This window comes from Apium graveolens, unplaced genomic scaffold (genome assembly GCF_009905375.1).
Source record: "Apium graveolens cultivar Ventura unplaced genomic scaffold, ASM990537v1 ctg3148, whole genome shotgun sequence".
Classification (NCBI taxonomy): Eukaryota; Viridiplantae; Streptophyta; class Magnoliopsida; order Apiales; family Apiaceae; genus Apium; species Apium graveolens.
This window is the reverse complement of record NW_027417957.1, coordinates 33,611-52,404: the sequence shown is the minus strand read 5'-3', so window position 1 is coordinate 52,404 and position 18,794 is coordinate 33,611. Positions and strand designations below refer to the sequence as shown.

At 34.9% G+C, this 18,794-nt stretch overlaps 1 non-coding gene across 1 annotated transcript; it reads left to right on the top strand.

The window, feature by feature from the left end:
• The first annotated feature begins 1,365 nt into the window (after nucleotides 1-1,365).
• Nucleotides 1,366-1,472, top strand: LOC141700966 (small nucleolar RNA R71). The gene has a single exon (XR_012566613.1). It is a non-coding gene; the product is annotated as a small nucleolar RNA R71 (small nucleolar RNA).
• The last annotated feature ends 17,322 nt before the right edge of the window (nucleotides 1,473-18,794 follow it).

Genomic DNA, 18,794 nt, shown 5'->3' with positions numbered 1-18,794 from the left:
CATGTATGTTGGTTTTGGATCAGGCAATCCAAGTTTCTTGAAGAAAGATAAGGGCATCAGATTGATGCTAGCTCCTAAATCACATAAACACTTGTCGAACGATAAGTTTCCGATGGTGCAAGGAATAGTGAAGCTTCCCGGATCTTTAAGCTTCGGAGGCAACTTCTGTTGCAGCACAACACTGCATTCCTCCGTTAGAGCAACGGTCTCTAAGTCATCGAGCTTCACTTTCCGAGAGAGAATACCTTTCATAAACCTCGCATAGCTAGGAATTTGTTCAAGAGCTTCAGCGAAAGGTATGTTGATATAAAGTTTCTTGAACAACTCCAAAAACTTCTCAAACTGCTTATCTAGATTTTTCTTCTGCAGCCTCTTAGGAAAAGGAGGTGGAGGATAGATCTGTTTCTCCCCTGTATTACCCTCATGAGGAGTGTGTTCCACAGTAGTCTTCCTTGGTTCCACCTCTGCTTCCTTCTGTACTTCTTCTTCAGCCAAAACTTCAGATTCTGGAACTTGAGACTTTTCAGGCTCTTCGTCTTGCTGAATGTTGGGGCTTGCGACCTTTCTAGACATCAAGGTGATGGCGTTCACCTGTTCTTCAACTTCCCTCTTGCCTGGATTTGTTTCTGTATCACTAGAAAGCATTCCTGTTGGGCGATTTAATAAGGCATTAGCAATTTGCCCTATTTGGTTCTCCAGAGTCTTGATAGAAATATCCTAGCTTTGGCATATAATAGCCTGGTTTTTGCATATAAGCCTCAACTCCTCCAATTCAGATTTTTCATTCGAAGATAGACCTGCATCATGATTTTGTTGTTGAATTTGGAGTTGTTTTGGTGCAAATTATTGCTGAAAACCAGGAGGGTTGAATTATTTTGCTCCAAACTGCTGGAACGGCTGTTGCATCGCATTCTGATTGTTGCTCCAGCTGAAGTTAGGATGATTCTAGTTGTCAGGATAATAAGTAGCAGGAACTGGCTGTTGCGATCTCTGAAAGTTGCTCACAAACTGAGCTGAGTCACTAGATATATCGCATTGCTTTGTCGCTTGCGGACCTGCACACAACTCACAAACACTGGTTATCTGTTTAACACCAAAGTTAGCCAGAGAATCGATCTTCATAGACAATGCCTTCAGTTGAGCAGTGATAGCCGTAGCTGTATCCACTTCAAGAACTCCTGCTACCTTGCCTGTGGAAATCTCTGGGCTGGATACTGATATTCATTAGCAGCCATCAGTTCAATTAGATCATAAGCTTCCTCATAGCTCTTTGTCCATAATGCTCCACCTACTGCTGCATCGAGCATGGGTCTGGACTGTGCTCCCAACCCAGTGTAAAAATAATTGATGATCATCCAATCAGGCATTCCATGATGAGGACACTTCCTAAGTATCTCCTTGTAGCGCTCCCAAACTTCATATAAAGAATCTCCTGATTGCTGCGCAAATTGAGTAAGAGCATTCCTGATTGTAGCTATCTTCGCCATAGGGAAGAATTTAGTAAGAAACTTCTGAGAAAGATCTTCCCAAGTAGTAATCAAACCAGCTGGTAGAGAGTGTAACCAGCTCTTAGCCATGTCCCTCAGAGAGAATGGGAACAGTCTCAGCTTCACAGCATCTTCAAAAACACCATTAAACTTGAAGGTGTCGCAGATCTCTATGAAATCCCTAATGTGTGTATTTGGATCTTCAATTGGAGAAACCCCAAACTGGACTGAAGTCTGTACCCATTGAATTATGCCAGGCTTGATCTCAAAGGTATTAGCTGTGATAGCTGGCCGGATAATGCTAGATTGAATGTCATTGATCTTGGGTTGAGAAAAATCCATCAAGGCTTTCGTTCGTGCTGCTGGATCTCCTATTGTAATGAGTACCTGAAACACAAACAAATAAACCGTGAAAGTAAAAGAATCCGAGTCAGTGAACTTTAACGACCACTGATGACAAGCACATAAACTAAAAATTAACACCGAGTCCCCGACAGCGGCACCAAAAACTTGTTAGGGAGAAAACACGCGCTAATATTCACGCAAGTATACGCGTTCACAAGTAGTATAAGATATAAATCAGATTCGTTTCCACAAAGACTGGCTTAGGTTAAGTTCAATTTATGCACCTATGCAACAATGTATGGTTATCGCTCAATGCTAAGACAAATAACAAATTGGGTTTTTATTAAACTAAGAGATTATACTAAATAACATTAACTAAGAGAATTGAGGTTGAATTACTATATATGACAAACATGGGATTCTAACTTCATTAAATACTTCATTCAATAGCCTTATTGTTCTTAACCTTAGCATGTGATGGTGATGAAACTAATCAGATAACACAAAACTGATAAACGCCAACTTTCGTTGCACGAGTACCATTCGACCAGAAATCCACAAAAGGGATAGAAGCTGAATAGGCACCAATTATATTGAGACTCTATATGTCTATAGAATTTGACAACATAACGGTTTAAGCACAAGTTATCCATAATGATTACATAGGGCAAGTAAAACGGTTAGAGGTACCCACTAATCATGCATACAATACATGAACCTATGCTAGCATGGCAAGTTCTAAACCTATATATTCACTGTCGCTTCAATAGAGATTAACACGCTATCTTATATGTTAGCTATGCACATAAGATGAATAAGCACAACCAATACCAGGATATCATACAATCACCATACACCAAGATATCGAAACAATTAACTATTGAAATCCATAAGTAAATCCGCTAGAACTCCATGATAACGATTAGCCCATAATTGAATTCATCGTCACCATGGGTTCCAATGAAAGTATGGTATAAACAAGGTATTAATAAACTGAATAATAATCAAAGTACGAATAAATGAGATCTAGGTTCAACAAGAACGAAAACGAGCATCCAAAGTTACAACTAATTCAAAGAATCACAAGTTGAAAACAAGATCTTCTTTTTCGGAGTTGTTCTGTGCTTCTAGATCTTCTAATTGGTATCCCAATCTTTCCGGATGATGAAAACCCTTTTTTAAGTATATATACGCCCCTAGTGGACCTGGACCCTTAAAATCATCAAATTCTACTCAAAAAAGGTTTTTTCAGCGAAATCAGCGACCAGCCGCGCCTTGGACGGCCGCTCAGCTCTCCTGGGCGGGCGCTCAGCTCCTGTCTGGGAAAATTTCTGATGAATCTTGTTTTGACCATAACTTGAGTTCTACTCGTCAGAATTAGGCGATTCAACTGCCCACGCAAAGCTAACGAGATTCTCTACAACTTGACAATGGCCTTGGATTTCAAATCTGATCACTTTTTATCATATTTCCTTTAAAACCTCGTTTCTTCATATAACTGATACCTGAAATGCAATAACACAAAAACACATCAAAATACCAACAACTTGAGTCCAAAACACCAATTTAAGCTTGTAATAAAGCGTTACAAGTGGATATAAAATCTACTTATCATTTACTAGATACACATGGGTGTATTTCTTGCACACAAAAAGAGAAACTGCATCTATCTTGATTGATCATGTCAAATAACTGGATAAATTGGTCAAAGACTATGTGAAAATCATAAGAAGTGATAATGGCACTGAGTTTAAGAATATGATTATGGAAGAGTTCTGCCAAGACCATGGAATAAAGCAGGAATTTTCTGCTCCTGGAACTCCACAGCGAAATGGAGTTGTTAAAAGAAAGAATAGAACTCTTATTAAAGCTGCACGAACTATGCTTGATGAAGCAAAATTACCAACCTACTTTTGGGCTGAAGCTGTGCAGAATGTTTGTTTTACTCAGAATGCAACACTTATCAATAAGCATGGAAAGACACCATATGAGATGGTAAAGAAAAAGAAGCCAAATCTGAAGTGCTTTCATGTATTTGGATGTAAGTGTTTTATTCATAAGACTCATCCTGAACAACTATCCAAATTTGATCTAAAAGCTGATGAAGTAATTTTTGTTGGATATCCACTTTCCACAAAAGCCTTCAGAGTCTACAATTAAAGAACAAGGGTTGTCATGGAATCTATCAATGTCTCTTTTGATGATAAGAAGATTACTGGACTTGAAGATTTCAATGATCATGATCAACTGAGACTTGAGAATGAAGTTTTAAATTCCGATTATGTAAATTCTGATAGTCTAAATCCTGATACTGCAAACTCTGATGGGTTAAACTCTGATATTATTAAAACTGTGGTGACTACGCCAAAGGAAAATGCACCTGTGCAGGGGAGCATATTGAAGATCCAACCACATCTCAAGAAGCATCAGAACCTAGAACAGGCTCTTCAAGTTCTGATTCATCAAATCTGATGGGCCAAGTTCTGATAATTCTGGAAACTCAAATTCTGAAAGATCCAACTGAGAGAGCATAATTTCAGGGGGAGCATCAGAAAATGTTGATGGAGATAGCATGGATCATGGGGGAGCATCCAGTTCTAGAGATCACCTTCCATCTGCAAGGAAGTGGACTAAAGCTCATACACCTGACATGATAATTGGAGATTCTGAAGCAGGTATTAGAACTAGAACAACAACATCAAATGAATGTCTCTATCATTATTTTCTTTCTCAGGCTGAATCAAAGAAAGTGGAAGAAGCTCTTCAAGATGCTGATTGGGTGCAAGTAATGCAGGAAGAGTTAAATGAATTTGAAAGAAATAAAGTCTCAACCCTAGTGCTAAGACCAAAGAATAGATCAGTTGTTGGTACAAAATGGGTGTTCAGAAATAAAACTGACAGTGATGGCATAATTATAAGGAATAAAGTAAGACTGGTTGCAAAAGGATATTCACAAAAGGAGGGAATTTATTATGATGAAACATTTGCACCAGTTGCTAGAATGGAAGCCATAAGGATATTTATGGCTTATGTTGCTCATAAAAAGTTTACAGTCTTTCAAATAGATGTAAAAAGTGCTTTTCTTAATGGAGAATTGGAAGAAGAAGTATATGTTGAACAATCTCCAGGTTTTGTAGATTCAAAATTTCCTAATCATGTCTACAGACTTGATAAAACACTTTATGGCCTTAAGCAAGCTCCAAGAGCATGGTATGAGACATTAGCTCAGTTTCTTCTGGAAAGTGGATTTAACAGAGGGACTATTAACAAAACCTTATTCTATCTCAACCATGGAAAGGACTTACTTTTGGTGCAGATATATGTTGATGATATCATTTTTGGTTCTACAAATGACAGACTTTGTAAAAGGTTTGCCAAGCTAATGCAGTCAAGATATCAAATGAGTATGATGGGAGAACTTAGCTATTTTCTGGGCCTTCAAGTCAAGCAGAATGAAGAAGGAATCTTTATTTGTCAATCTAAGTACACCAGAAATTTGGAATGCAAGAATGTTCAAGTGCATCCACTCCCATGACCACTGTAACAAAATTGGATAAGGATACTGGTACATCAGTAGATATTACTGATTACAGAGGTATGTTACGCTCATTACTCTATTTAACTGCAAGTAGACCTGATATCATGTATGCTACCTGTCTTTGTGCAAGATTTCAAGCAGATCCAAGATAACCTCACTTAACAGTTGTGAAAAGAATTTTCAAGTACCTTAAGGGTACAACTGATTTGGGATTGTGGTATCCTACGGAATCAGACTTCAAGCTAATAGGTTACTCAGATGCAGATTTTGCAGGGTGCAAAATTGACAGGAAAAGCACAAGTGGAAGCTGCCAATTTCTTGGAGGCAGATTAGTTTCTTGGTTTAGCAAGAAACAAAAGTCAATTTCCACATCAACTGCAGAGGCAGAGTACATTGCTGCAGGAAGCTGTTATGCACAGATTCTTTGGATGAAGAATTAGTTACTGGATTATGGGTTAGAATTTTCTAAAATCCCTATTTACTGTGATAATCAAAGTGCTATTGCTATGACAGGTAATCCAGTTCAACACTCAATGATAAAACACATCAGCATTAGGTACCAGTTCATAAGGGAACATGTGATGGAAGGTACAGTGGAATTGCATTTTGTTCCAATAGATCAACAACTAGCAGATATCTTCACAAAACCACTATGTGAAGCTACTTTTACAAGATTGGTAAATGAACTTGGAATAATTTCAGGTTCTTTCTCTAAATCTGCTTAGTTTATGTTCTGATACATCAGACTTTCTAATCAGTATTTACAGATATTACTATCTTTATGTAATCTATGCTTAAATTGAAATTTACCTAAAACCTGATTGTTCTCTGATGTGAATTTCTAAACTCTGATAGTGATATGAATGTTTCTGTGACAATTCAATCCAATGAGGATAACTGTGCTAGATGCTGACCTAGTAGTCTCTAATATCCTAAAGATCCCATGTTTGAATTAATTGTTTATGTGGAAATCTTTTAACACAAGTAAATTCTGATATTGAGCTTGGTTAGGTTTACTTTGTGTATCTTATTACTAAGTCAAAAACTAGAATAGTGCTTCTTATCTGTTAAGTTATGATGTTGGTAATACTTATGGATGAATTTGTCAACTGTTCGACAAGCACTACATTTGCCAGAAGACTGCACTTTCAGTTCATCAGTTGAGGAGCCGACCCTTCAGCAAAATGATGGAAAATCTGGGCTATGAAAAGTCTTTGGAAAAGCTGGGACAATTGAAGAGATCCCACATTATGAGGGAGTGGAGTTTTTTCTTTGACTTCATTACAAAAGCTTTTGCCAACAGGTGCTCTAACTTTGACGTCAGAGACGGGTTGTTCTTCATCCAAATTGCAAAATAATAATGTACCATAGACGTCAGAGATGGGTTGTTCTTCATTCCACCTCATGTACATTGTTCCACAAAATTAAAAATTATTTTGTAATTTAACTGCTAATACTTTTCACATACACTTGATAAGAAAAATATTATCAATATTTATACAACGAATTATACAATAGACATTCAGGTTTCATAAGGACGCACCTTGTACTAAGCCTAAGCTCGAGATCACAACCATTCTCATCTTCACTAACCACACTAATTACCTGAATCTCAATCAATAAAAAAATATAAATTGTAAGTTTTTAATTGTAAGGTCGAATCCTCCTGCTGTAAAACGAACAAGGACAATATGGATACGTTTCAACTTACATCTAAATGGGAATTTTCATCCAAATTATATAATAATAATGTACTATAGAAACGTACATTTCTTTCTGAAAAGTGATGATGAAATCCATGAGCATCTGTCAAAGGTTGTACTATAGTACGAGGTAGTGAACAGAATTAGGGGGAAGACAAGTAAGGAGAGCTTTCCATTCTCATACTCTTCTGCAAAAACAGGGACAAGAATGCTGGTGGTACCCTACTATGCTCCTAGCAAAACAAAAGCATATATATAATCAGATTCAAGAACAGTAAATTGATTTCGTAAAAAAAAGTCATTAATAAGCCAAGCTAGCAATATTGTGTTCAATTGGAATATTTGATTTAGTTTATTAATTTATAATACCAAATTATTGACTATTGTTAAGATATTATGTTGGAATTATTTTTATATTTCTCTAAACTTTACACAAATAAAATATGTAAGTTGAATAAGTCTCAACCAATGGAGACAACTTAGGAAGTATTGAATTATCAGGGAGAAATTGTAGGAAGTAGTTTTTGTGATTGATTTTCTTGTTATTTGTTTTCTTGATTTCTGGCATATGATGTAATCTTGTTTTTCAATATAAGGTTGTAAACACTCGGAGAGGATTGAGAACTGTAATATACAGACTTTATATTCTCCAAAATCAGTTTCATATATATCTTATTCGCTACATTCTGGTATCAGAGCTAAGGAGTTAAGGCCATTTTATGCCTAAAATTCAACCCAAAAACACAAAGATCATAATGGAGATGACCAAAACGAAGGAAAGAGCAGTTGGTATGTACTATCTGATAGTAACACGAAGCAACTATACAGTATGGTCTCTAAAGATGAAGGTGTTCATGAATGCGCAAGGAGTATGGGGTGTGATTGAACAGATTGGCTCCGACACAACCGTGGTGGACAAAACGGTGTAGATGGCCCTAGCAGTAATTTATCAGGGCATGTCGGAGGACATATTATTGACCATTGTTGATAAAGAAATGGCCAAAGAGGTCTGGGACGCGATCAAAACACTGCGTATGAGTGAAGAGCGGGTAAAGAAGGAAAAAGTGTAAAAGTTGAAGGAGAGTTTGAATCTCTGGTCATGAAAGAAACTGACCAGGGGGATGACTTTTATATGAAGCTGATTGCAATTGTGACCAACATAAGGGTTTGTGGAGAAAAAGTGGAGAAAGCAACCGACCACTTTTAACCATTACAAAACCCAGAAAACCGACCGTCAATAGACATAACCGACCACCTTCTTCATAAAACCGACCGTCTTCTTTAGAGGGTGGTCGGTTTTAGGACGGTCGGTTATGACATTTAAGTTAGCCTCTGAAATAAAATCGACCGATGTGCACACTTTGACCACGGTCGGTTATGAGTTCCAGTTAACTTTTCAAAAATAGACATAAGCGACCACCTACGGTCGGTTATGACTCAGTGACGTGGAAACACGTGTGCACACGTGTTGCCACGTGTACACAGTGACCCCATATTTGAATAAAATGCCCAGGCACATAACCGACCAACGTAGTGGACGGTTATGAGGGTTAAACCCGACCAAAAGTCTTAACCGACCAGCCTAAAACTGACCATGCCCTGTGGTCGATTATGACTATTTTAACCGACCGTGTTGCCTGTTAACCGACCGTTTATGAAGGTCGGTTTTGTCCTATTTTCTTGTAGTGTAAAACATGTTTCTAAGATATTTAGACAGTAAAATAAGCATAAGTGTATAGATATATAGTTCCTGTAATTATATGATGAAAGCTGCTCCAAGTTATTCATGTTTAAAGCCTGTCTGATAATTATGTACAACATATTTAGAAGGTAAAGTAAATATATTTTATATTGTTAGGTGTACTTTTATTATAAGAATAAATATGATGGAGTGAATTATGTATACATCAATATTTAGTGTACAACTATATTTGTTTTGCGTCCCTCTCTACACCTTTAACCTAAAGTTGTCTAAGTGCACCAAATTTTAGTGCCAATTATTAAATATTTTATAATTTTTACAAATTATAGAGAATAATATTTAAAGTTTATTTTATATTTGAACTAATTAAATGTTTAAAATAAAGCTTTGTGTGATGTAATTGGGCTACTAATTATAGGGTATTAGTCGACATACTATCTACTCCTCCATTTCCATCCCTCCTAGTGACACATAGCTAGGTCATCTCTATTTGTGTATTTGTGTATGTATTCATATTTATGATCATATTTATGGTCATGAAATCAGGTATGAATTGAAATCATTTCAAATGGCCACACACATATTATAATTTTTTATTAAAATCATGTTTTTTTGTGCTACTATGTATACATGTGCATGAATTTTTTATATTTTGAGCCTATAAATATTTTTTTGGTTCCAAAGTTAATGTGTTGTTGATGTAGGTGCCAACATGAACTCTATTTTGGTGCTTAATGGCCCAAATTTTAAAGAGATGTGAAATAAAGTTCTATTTGTTCTAGGATGCATGAATTTAGACTATATTATAAGGAAAGAGCAATATACCTCTCTTATAGATGAAAGTTCTATTACCGTTATATTGAACTTTGAGAATTGGCAACATTCTACTAGCTTAAGTTTAATGATTATAAAACCAAGCATTCATGAAGAATTCTGGGCCGGGGCACTATTTGTGAGGACGCGTATAAAATATCTATAAAAGATTTTCTTGATAAGCTTGAAAAGCATTTTACAAAAAATGAAAAGGATGAGACAAGTAAGTTAATTTTAGCTGATCTTGTTTATACAAGACAAATAAGGTTATGGAGATGATTAACATTACTTCAAAACTTAAAGCACTAAATTTTGACTTGTCTGATGACTTACTTGTGAGTTTGGTACCCATCTCTCATAGTGTGGTCAAATAATTGACCTAATCATTGTTTAAAAAATCAAATCAGCTACCTAGATCTATTTTTAGGTTTATAGTTCAAAGCTAATTTAATTTAACTAAAGATCATGATGATTGAATTTTGTTGGTCAAATTTAAATGTATGTCTTGCACTGAATAAACTAATAAAGAGAAACTAAGAAATACATACATTTGAGATATAAGACACTAGTATTATATACATTTGAGGAAAACAGGTAGGGCAGTTAGCACACCTACTTCTTAAAAGTTATGGTTAGTTTTGGATTAGCATAACCATTATTTAATAATAATATAAGAAGGAAGGAATATAGGTACCACTAACATATATAAGGGACAATTTAGTATGCTTAGCTTTATGCTGCAATATTGTTGTGAGCCAGAAAACTTTTGGAATTTAAATTGATAGCAAAACTTAAACGGAATCATTCAAAAAGTCTACAAGTAGATCTATTTCTACTCTTTTTGTTCTAACCTAATTTAACTAAAGATCAAAGTGAAAGTCGAAGCTCCTGATCTATTTCTTGGCAGCTACTTGATCGGAATGCGGCACTTCTGCAATCAGTCCGTGCTTTCTTGTCCATATGTCCTCCTCCCTGTAATATTAAAGATAAAAGTAGGGGTTTAGGGTGCGTGCGTATTGTTTTTTGGTATACTCAGGGTCAGGAGTTAGCAGCTTGCAGCATGTATGTGAAAACCTATGTTTTCTTCAAAAAACTCCAACTTTCTTGTATATTCACATACAATTACTACAGAAAATACAGACCTCGGCTTCTTGGCCTACAAGAAGTTTAGTGGGGAGGGAAGTTTGGACGTCAGAGACGGATTGGCCTTCATTCCACCTGCTGTACATTGTTCCACAAAATTAAAAATTATTTTGTAATTTGAACTGCTCATACTTTTCACATACACTTGATAAAAAAAATATTATCAATGTTTATACAAGGAATTATACAACAATATTCAGGTTTCAGAAGGATGCACCTTGTACTAAGGCTGAGCTCGAGATCACAACCATTCTCATCTTCACTACCCACACTAATTACCTGAATCTCAATCAATAAAAACTTATTAGAATACATATGTTACATTTGTGTATCTTTATGAGAATCTGTGATACAAACATCTGTAATTGATTAAAATAGGGCATACCTTTCCTCTTTGAGGAAAATAGAATCCGTAAGGATTTGAAAATTCTAGGCTGGTAGTATGCGAGGATGAGGATGATGATGAACCAGGCATTAATTGTAAGGTTAGATCCTCCTGCTGAAAAAAGAACAAGGACAGCATTTCAACTTACATTTAAATGGGAATTTTCATCCAAATTGCAAAATAATAATGTACCATAATAACGTACATTTCTGCCTGGAAATTGATGAAGAAATCCATGAGCATCTGTCAAAGGTTGTACTATAGTAGGAGGTAATGAACAGAATAAGGGGGAAGACAAGTAAGGAGAGCTTTCCATTCTCATAATCTCCTCCAAAAACAGGGACAAGAATGCTGGTGGTACCCTACTATGCTCCTGGCAAAACAACAGCATATATAATCAGATTCAAGAACAGTAAATTTTGATTTCGTAAATAAAATGTCATTAATTACCTGCACTTGGCCGGCCAAAGTGACAGGGTACAGAGGGTTATGATTCACAACACTGGGTACCCTATCACTATTAGTACCAATTTGACTTGTAAATCTTCTCCAAAATTCATTTGGACTTCTCCACTCCCTTATAATTGAGGATGAGCTGCCACTTGCTCCACTGCCTGCTTGAAATTTTGGCTCCCCCACAAAGTCTGTAGCTGCCATGTTTACCTCTTTCTTAGCTGAAACTTATATTTGCTTGAAATTTTGCTTGAAATTTTGGCTCCCCAAGAAATTTTATGTGCTTCAGTTTTATGTGCTTCACTAATAAGCGTCTATATATATATATACAGCGATTTGATTGACAAGGTAGCAATTTTGTACACAATTGGAATATTTGATTTAGTATATTAATTTAATAATACGATATTATTCATTATTGTTAAGATATTGTACTTTTGGATGCTTAAATTTAGAGGATTTGTTTTACCAAGAAAGCAATATTGATTCTTTGTAAAAGAAAATAAAAATATAATTATTTCTAAATTACCAAAATAATGAATAGTTTCTTTTTCAATCTAACTGCTCAAGATTTATTACTATATGAAATTCAATAAAAAATATATGAGATGTATATTATAATCTTAGAGCTTAAACTGTAAAGTCCTCATACATGTTTTGTATTTAGAATTTTAAAATGTAAATAAAGTTCTTTTTCAAAAGTGTTTAAATATTAATATAATCATAAAACAAATTATTAACATATTATTTACTACTTTGTTTGGTTCCAATATTTTAAAATTTATATATATTATAAAATTTATTATCAATATCACTTGTATGGTATTTTTGAAATGTCTCTTTTCCTATTATCTATAGCTTAAAATTCATGCTAAATTATGATGTCACAATATATTAATTTTAATATTTTTACCTATGTTCTAAATAGTTGAAAAAAAAATTAACTTATAGGTTCGAATCCCACCGGAGGAGAATTTATGATTATGCCTCCTGAGTCATCGCTTAAATGTGGTTTACCATGTTCACGGGTTTGCAGGTTATTGTGTGAGTCCGTAGAGTATACTCATTGCGCACCCGAAAGATAGCGCGTGCGGGTTACCTACGATAAAAAAAGAATAACTTACTGTAATTTCTAAAAATCTAAAGGCTAAATTTGGCTAAATTTAATGCATTCTCATAATCGGTCACTCAATTATTTTGTCTTATATATATATATATATATTAGTGTATACATCATGATACCAATACTATTTGTAAATAAAATATCAATTTTCAAACTCAAATGCAATGGAGTAATCGAGGCTGATAATTAGAATAATTATAGTAGGTTGGTTAATGTATAGCATTCCATAATGATAATATGTCAGTACGAGTGTCTTGGCCTCCAAAATTCACTTGGAATCGTCACAATCTCTTTTTTGTGGGTGAACTTTTTTGCGAATGAGAGGCCAATTAAGCCATTTAACAATAATCCAAGAAATATATTCTATCGAGAAGTTGATAAACCAAGTCGAGAAGTACAAAACATAAGTATATTGAGAAGTTCATAAATAAACATATGAGGCCATGTCTAAAAACTTTATCATGGAGTCACCATATAGCAAAGGCATAAGGTCATGAACTCAAATAGAATAAACTTCAACAAATCTATGTAGTGAAGTCTAAATAATGATGGCAAAATTGGGAACTCACAAATGCTACATAGAGGAATATCCTCATATATCGTAAAATAAAATCCAAAATATAAATTCAACTGTATCATGAAGTAACTCAGATCCGACCTAACTTTTCCGGTTCTTTCGATAATAATTGCCAATTTTTTTGGCTTGGTCCAATACGAGCCCACCTATCCTTCCTATTAAATAACTACTAAAATTTGTTGTTATCATGCATAATAGAATTGCATATGAATAATATAAACATGAAGTTAAACATGAAGTACACGTTGGCTGAGTTCTCATTTTCGCAATAAGCAACTTTAAAAACCCTTGTAAATTGTCAAATTAAGGTATTGCATCAATATATGGATCATATAATATATTAGGTATTGGATCAAAGAAATTATGGAGGAAATCGGGTTTCCGAAGCCTTTGAAAGATAAGGTTATTCTCTTTACAAAAAACTCAGAGAGGGAAAGAAAAGTCCACGGACCACCTAATTATGGAAATACTTTTCAAGATATAGTTATCGATATAAAGTTCTCTATAAGTTCAAATTTTAGACTTGTCAATAACTCAGAACTGAAACTATTTAATTCAATAAATTATTTCGGTAAAATACTTTTAATATAAAATTCATTCTAATTTTATGTTGAATTTTTTAATATTAATTGGAATAATTTAGTCCAATAGGGATAAACCGGGTATTTGTACAACATATTGATAAGTCACCTTCTACTTCTCGATAAGAGTCAATAAAGTGACCTGAATGCTTTGTGAAATTTGATTCAACACAAGTACCTGAGTGCTTTGTGAAATTTGATTCATTTTCATTGATTCAACACAAGTACTTGCATGCTTTGTGAAATTTATGGATGATTCTTAACTTGCAGGGGAACTAACAGCAAACCCTGTGTTTTACTTGGATGTGTTGAATGAGTTCTGGAACAGTGTTGTAATTTCCTCTCATGAAGATGACAATCAAGTGATGACACTGGTGGTGAACTACAAAATCAAAGGGGTTAGAGTGGAATTCAATATTGTTGATCTCAAAAAGGCAGTGGGAATCCCAATAGAGAAGATGGGTGTAGCCTCTACCTCTAAAGAAATTTCAAAGTTTATGGACTTCATTCATTATGCATACAAGATAGACTTGGCCAGGCTCAATAAGATATATATAAAAAAGGAACGATCATTTGTGTTTGACACAATGATTAGAGTCTTCATATGTAGGAAGACAGGCTTTGATGGCATCTCAAATGTGGTTCAGAAGCTTGTCAACTCTATGGCTTATGACAAGCACATTGATGTGGGAAGCCTCATTCTGAGAGAGCTAAGCACAAGGCTCACACTTCCTTTGGTAAGTAAAGGTAAAGAAATTTGTTTCTCTATATTTATTATGTCTGCTTTAAATTATAAAGTGCATGACATACACTTGACTGAAGGAATAGATATTAATGAAATAGGCATGTGAAAACAAGTGTCCAAAATATTATTTGGATCACTTAACACAAAGAATCAGGTAAAGGTAAGTTTGAATTTCACCAACTTTATGTTGGAAAAATTTAATACTTACCCTTATCCCATGCCTGACATGAGAAGCACTGCAACTTCTAGTTCAGCTATGGGACCTGGTCCTGCGGCAACACAAATGCAGGAACACCCTCAGATGTCTACTACAGATGCATCTATTCCTTCACAACCATTATCTGGAAGTCAAGAAACAGCTTCATCCTCTCAAAATGATAGTTAGTAAAAAGAAGAGAAAAAACACACCTTATTAGTGGTTAATGAGAGTGGTGAGGACCAAACAGAAACTTAGTCACCTTTGGTCACTAAAATAAAGAAGCAAAAGAAAGTTGAGTTCACCAGTCAAAAAGACACCTATGCATCTTCTCAAAAAATGCAGTTGTAACACATGGGCATAAATAGACTCTAGTGGAACCTTCTTAAAAATATGTCACTATTAAAATAAGTATTATCCCCAATGTATCTTGTAAAGAGTTTGCACCACCTCTTGAGCACTCTCGAGAGAGTGAAAGAAGTCAAATGGTTAGCACACACCTAGAAAGCACATCTATTGAAACTCCCTCATAGTTTTTTGAAAAAAATAAAGTTTTAGAGATGTCTTTATATTGAAAGTGTTATATATTTAATAATTAAAATGTATTGACATGTCAAAGAATTTTTTGTTCACACTTGATTTGCAAATAAAGGCGCAAAAGTGCTTAAAGTCGATCATTGAAAAATGACTCGTGGTTATGGCACTTGAGATATGGTTATCTTGGATTTTATGACCTAAAATTATTGTCGAAGTTAAAGTTGTGAATAGTTTGTAAAAAATGAACAAATCAAAAAATTTATGTGAAGCTTGTTTCAAGGGAAAGCAACATATACAAATTATTCCGGTTAGAAAATATTGGAGAGCCAGGGAACCATTCGAGATATTTCACACATATATTGCTGGTCCATTTGATGTTACATCTCCTGGCATTAAGATGTTAATTCTGCTGCAATTCGAGACTCTTGTGTCATACTAGGGAGTCTGTTTAATGGTAAACATGAAGATGATTATGAAGAGGAGCCGTTACAGTTAGTCATTTGACTCAATCAGAAAGTGGGAGGAGCAGTGCGTATAGCAGCACCACTGCAACTAATTCTGATAGAAGCAGTAGTCAGAGGCCCAAAATATTTGGCTTGGTCAATAAAATATGTGATGAAACTCAAGAAGTGGAGAAAGAAAATGAAGTTTTGTTGTTATCAACCGTGGACGACTCTACACACTATGAAGAAGCAGCAACAACAAAAGTATGGGAATTGGCTCTGAAGACTGAGATAGACTCTATTATGAAAAACAACGCATGGAAATTGGTAGAGCTACCGAAAGGGCAAATGGAAGTGGGTTTACAAACTGAAATATGATTCATATGGTGAAATTGTCAAGTATAAATCAAACCTCGCTGCTAAACTGTATGTTCAGCAACAAGGCGTCAATTTTGATGAGGTCTTCGTGCCTGTAACACATCTCAAAATCGTAAGGCTGTAATTGGCTCTTGCTACAAAAAAAGGGTGGGAAGTACACCACCTGGACATTAAGTCTGCTTTTTTAGAATGGGGAATTGAAGAAATAGTTTATGTGTCGCAGCCTGAAGGGTTTGTCAAGAAAGACATAAAGCACTTGTTGTATAAATTAGTAAAATCACTTTATGCCTTTTGATCAACCCCTCGTTCTTAGTACTCAAGGTTGAGCATGTATTTTAAGGTCTTGGGATTTGGAAAATACCCATATGAACTTGTCGTCTACACCAAACATGAAGGAGAAGAAATAATAATAATTGGAATTTACGTAGACGACTTGTTAATCACATGTACGAGCACATTAGTCATTAACGGGTTTAAAAGGTGGATGAATGCAGAGTATGATATTAGTGACATAAGAAAGCTGGCCTAAATCTGGGTATTGAGGTAAATCATAAGAGTGAGTTTATTGAGCTGAATCAGGTTTCCTATGCTAGAAAATTACTTGAAAGAGCAATAATGATCGAGTGCAACGCAAAAAAGTACCGACTGGAAATCAAGATGCAGCTGAGTAGAGATGAAAAGTCAAACCAGTGAATCTAACTCTATACAAAAGTTTGGTGGGATAATTTAGTACAAGAATTGGCATTGTTAGTAGGTTCACCGAACGTCCCATGGTATTACATCAAAATGCTATTAATGAGAATCCAGTATTTCACGCATGTAGTAAACACTGATCGCGAGGAAATTATACTTGTACATATGAGGACGGAGGCGCGATGTGCAGATGTCTTAACAAAGACAATGTTTAGAATGATCTTTTTTGTAAATTGGTTTTCCTATAATGACTCAATTAATGAAAAGATAGGATATAGCTTACTCTGATTCCAATTGACGCGGCAAGAAAACATAGGAGAAGTAAATGTTAAACCGCGCAACGACTCTTATACGAGAAATTCTTTAAAACCTTCAATCCACAAGTTAAACTTTGAATTTAGAAGGGTTTCTTGAATCCAAAGGAAAGATAAGAGAAAAACTATCACTGTTTTAGTGTCAATAAAAGATTTTGCATACATTACATTATAAGATTATTCACGTAGGGATAGAAAACATTAAAACAAAAGAAAAATAAATCTTAATTAAAATTGAATAATAATTAAAGATTGCATGATCATGCAGTATTTTTAGCACATTTTTCTATCATCTAGAATAATTTCTCGTGTAAAATCCCAATTTGACATTATCATGCATCCAACATTGTGATGATGTCATGACACATAATCGTGCAGTACTTAGCTTAATCATGCCCTTGTTATTCTGTGTCTCATTTCACTCTCCTTATGCAACAAAAATCCTCCTATATCAATATGACAATCAACCAAAATAAATTGGATAGAAGCTTTAGAGGGAACTTGGTGGAATGTTAACACGAATGCAACCACTGACCAAACCGTGAAGAGCCCAAACCTCTGACAAAATAATGGCTCTCAAACAAATAATGAAACTACTAGCAATAGATATAACTTTTTCATCTAAAATGGGGACGCCATGAGTTTCCAAAATACTTTATGATTATCCGAGACAATGGTTTAATCAGTATTGCAATTTTTTTGACTTTCAAGGCACATTATAAAATCAAAAAGTTTCCCTCCAATCTTTTCTTTGTATTGAAATTTTCAAAATTTAATAATATTTTTAAAAATAGATGCACCATTTCAGCTATTATATATATTTGTTAGTATTAGTTGTTATAATGATGTAATCATCAGGCACGCCAATCAGGGCATTTTCAAGCTAGTAAAATGACAAACTGCTATCAAATTTCTAAAGTCAAGTGTAGGGTTTTCATCAATTACATGTTAAAAGAATTCTTTGATTTCTCAATAAAATAAGAAAGATAATCCAAGCTAGATATATGGTGTATCAAATAATATCTGGTATTGGCTATATATCCCCACATTTCTCATTGTTGCATATATCATTTCCTCTGGTATAATTCATCTCGTCTTATTTTCTCCACAACACAAAAATATTGTAGTTAGTTAACAAAATCGATAAACATGCTCAAGGGGAGAGATGCAGTGGCGGTTCAAACTCTAAAAGAGCGAGGTTTGAGAATTGCTCAGTTAGAGCAGCTCCCAATTCTGAGGCAAATGGTCCCTATGTACCAGCTGTTGGATGTATGAATCTGATTGAAAAGAATATGAAAATGAACAATGCAAAAGTGTATTTGATTACTAATATGGAAAAACCTTACAATTGATACTTCTGCAATATGAGAATATAATAATTACATATAGACTGTCTAACTGATGAGCTACAAACCAGTACATCTGATCCTAAATTATCTCTCTCTTATTTCATTCCTAAACACACGCAATAACAGCTATGACCAGTTCTGCAATACAACGTTCAATAAGGCAACGTTGATTTATTCAATAATAAAATCAAATCACCCAAATAACTATGTTCAGATTAATAGGCCCAACATGATCCCCCCTTAATCTAAACATTCCCCAGATTCCTGACTCCCAGCAACTTCTGTATTT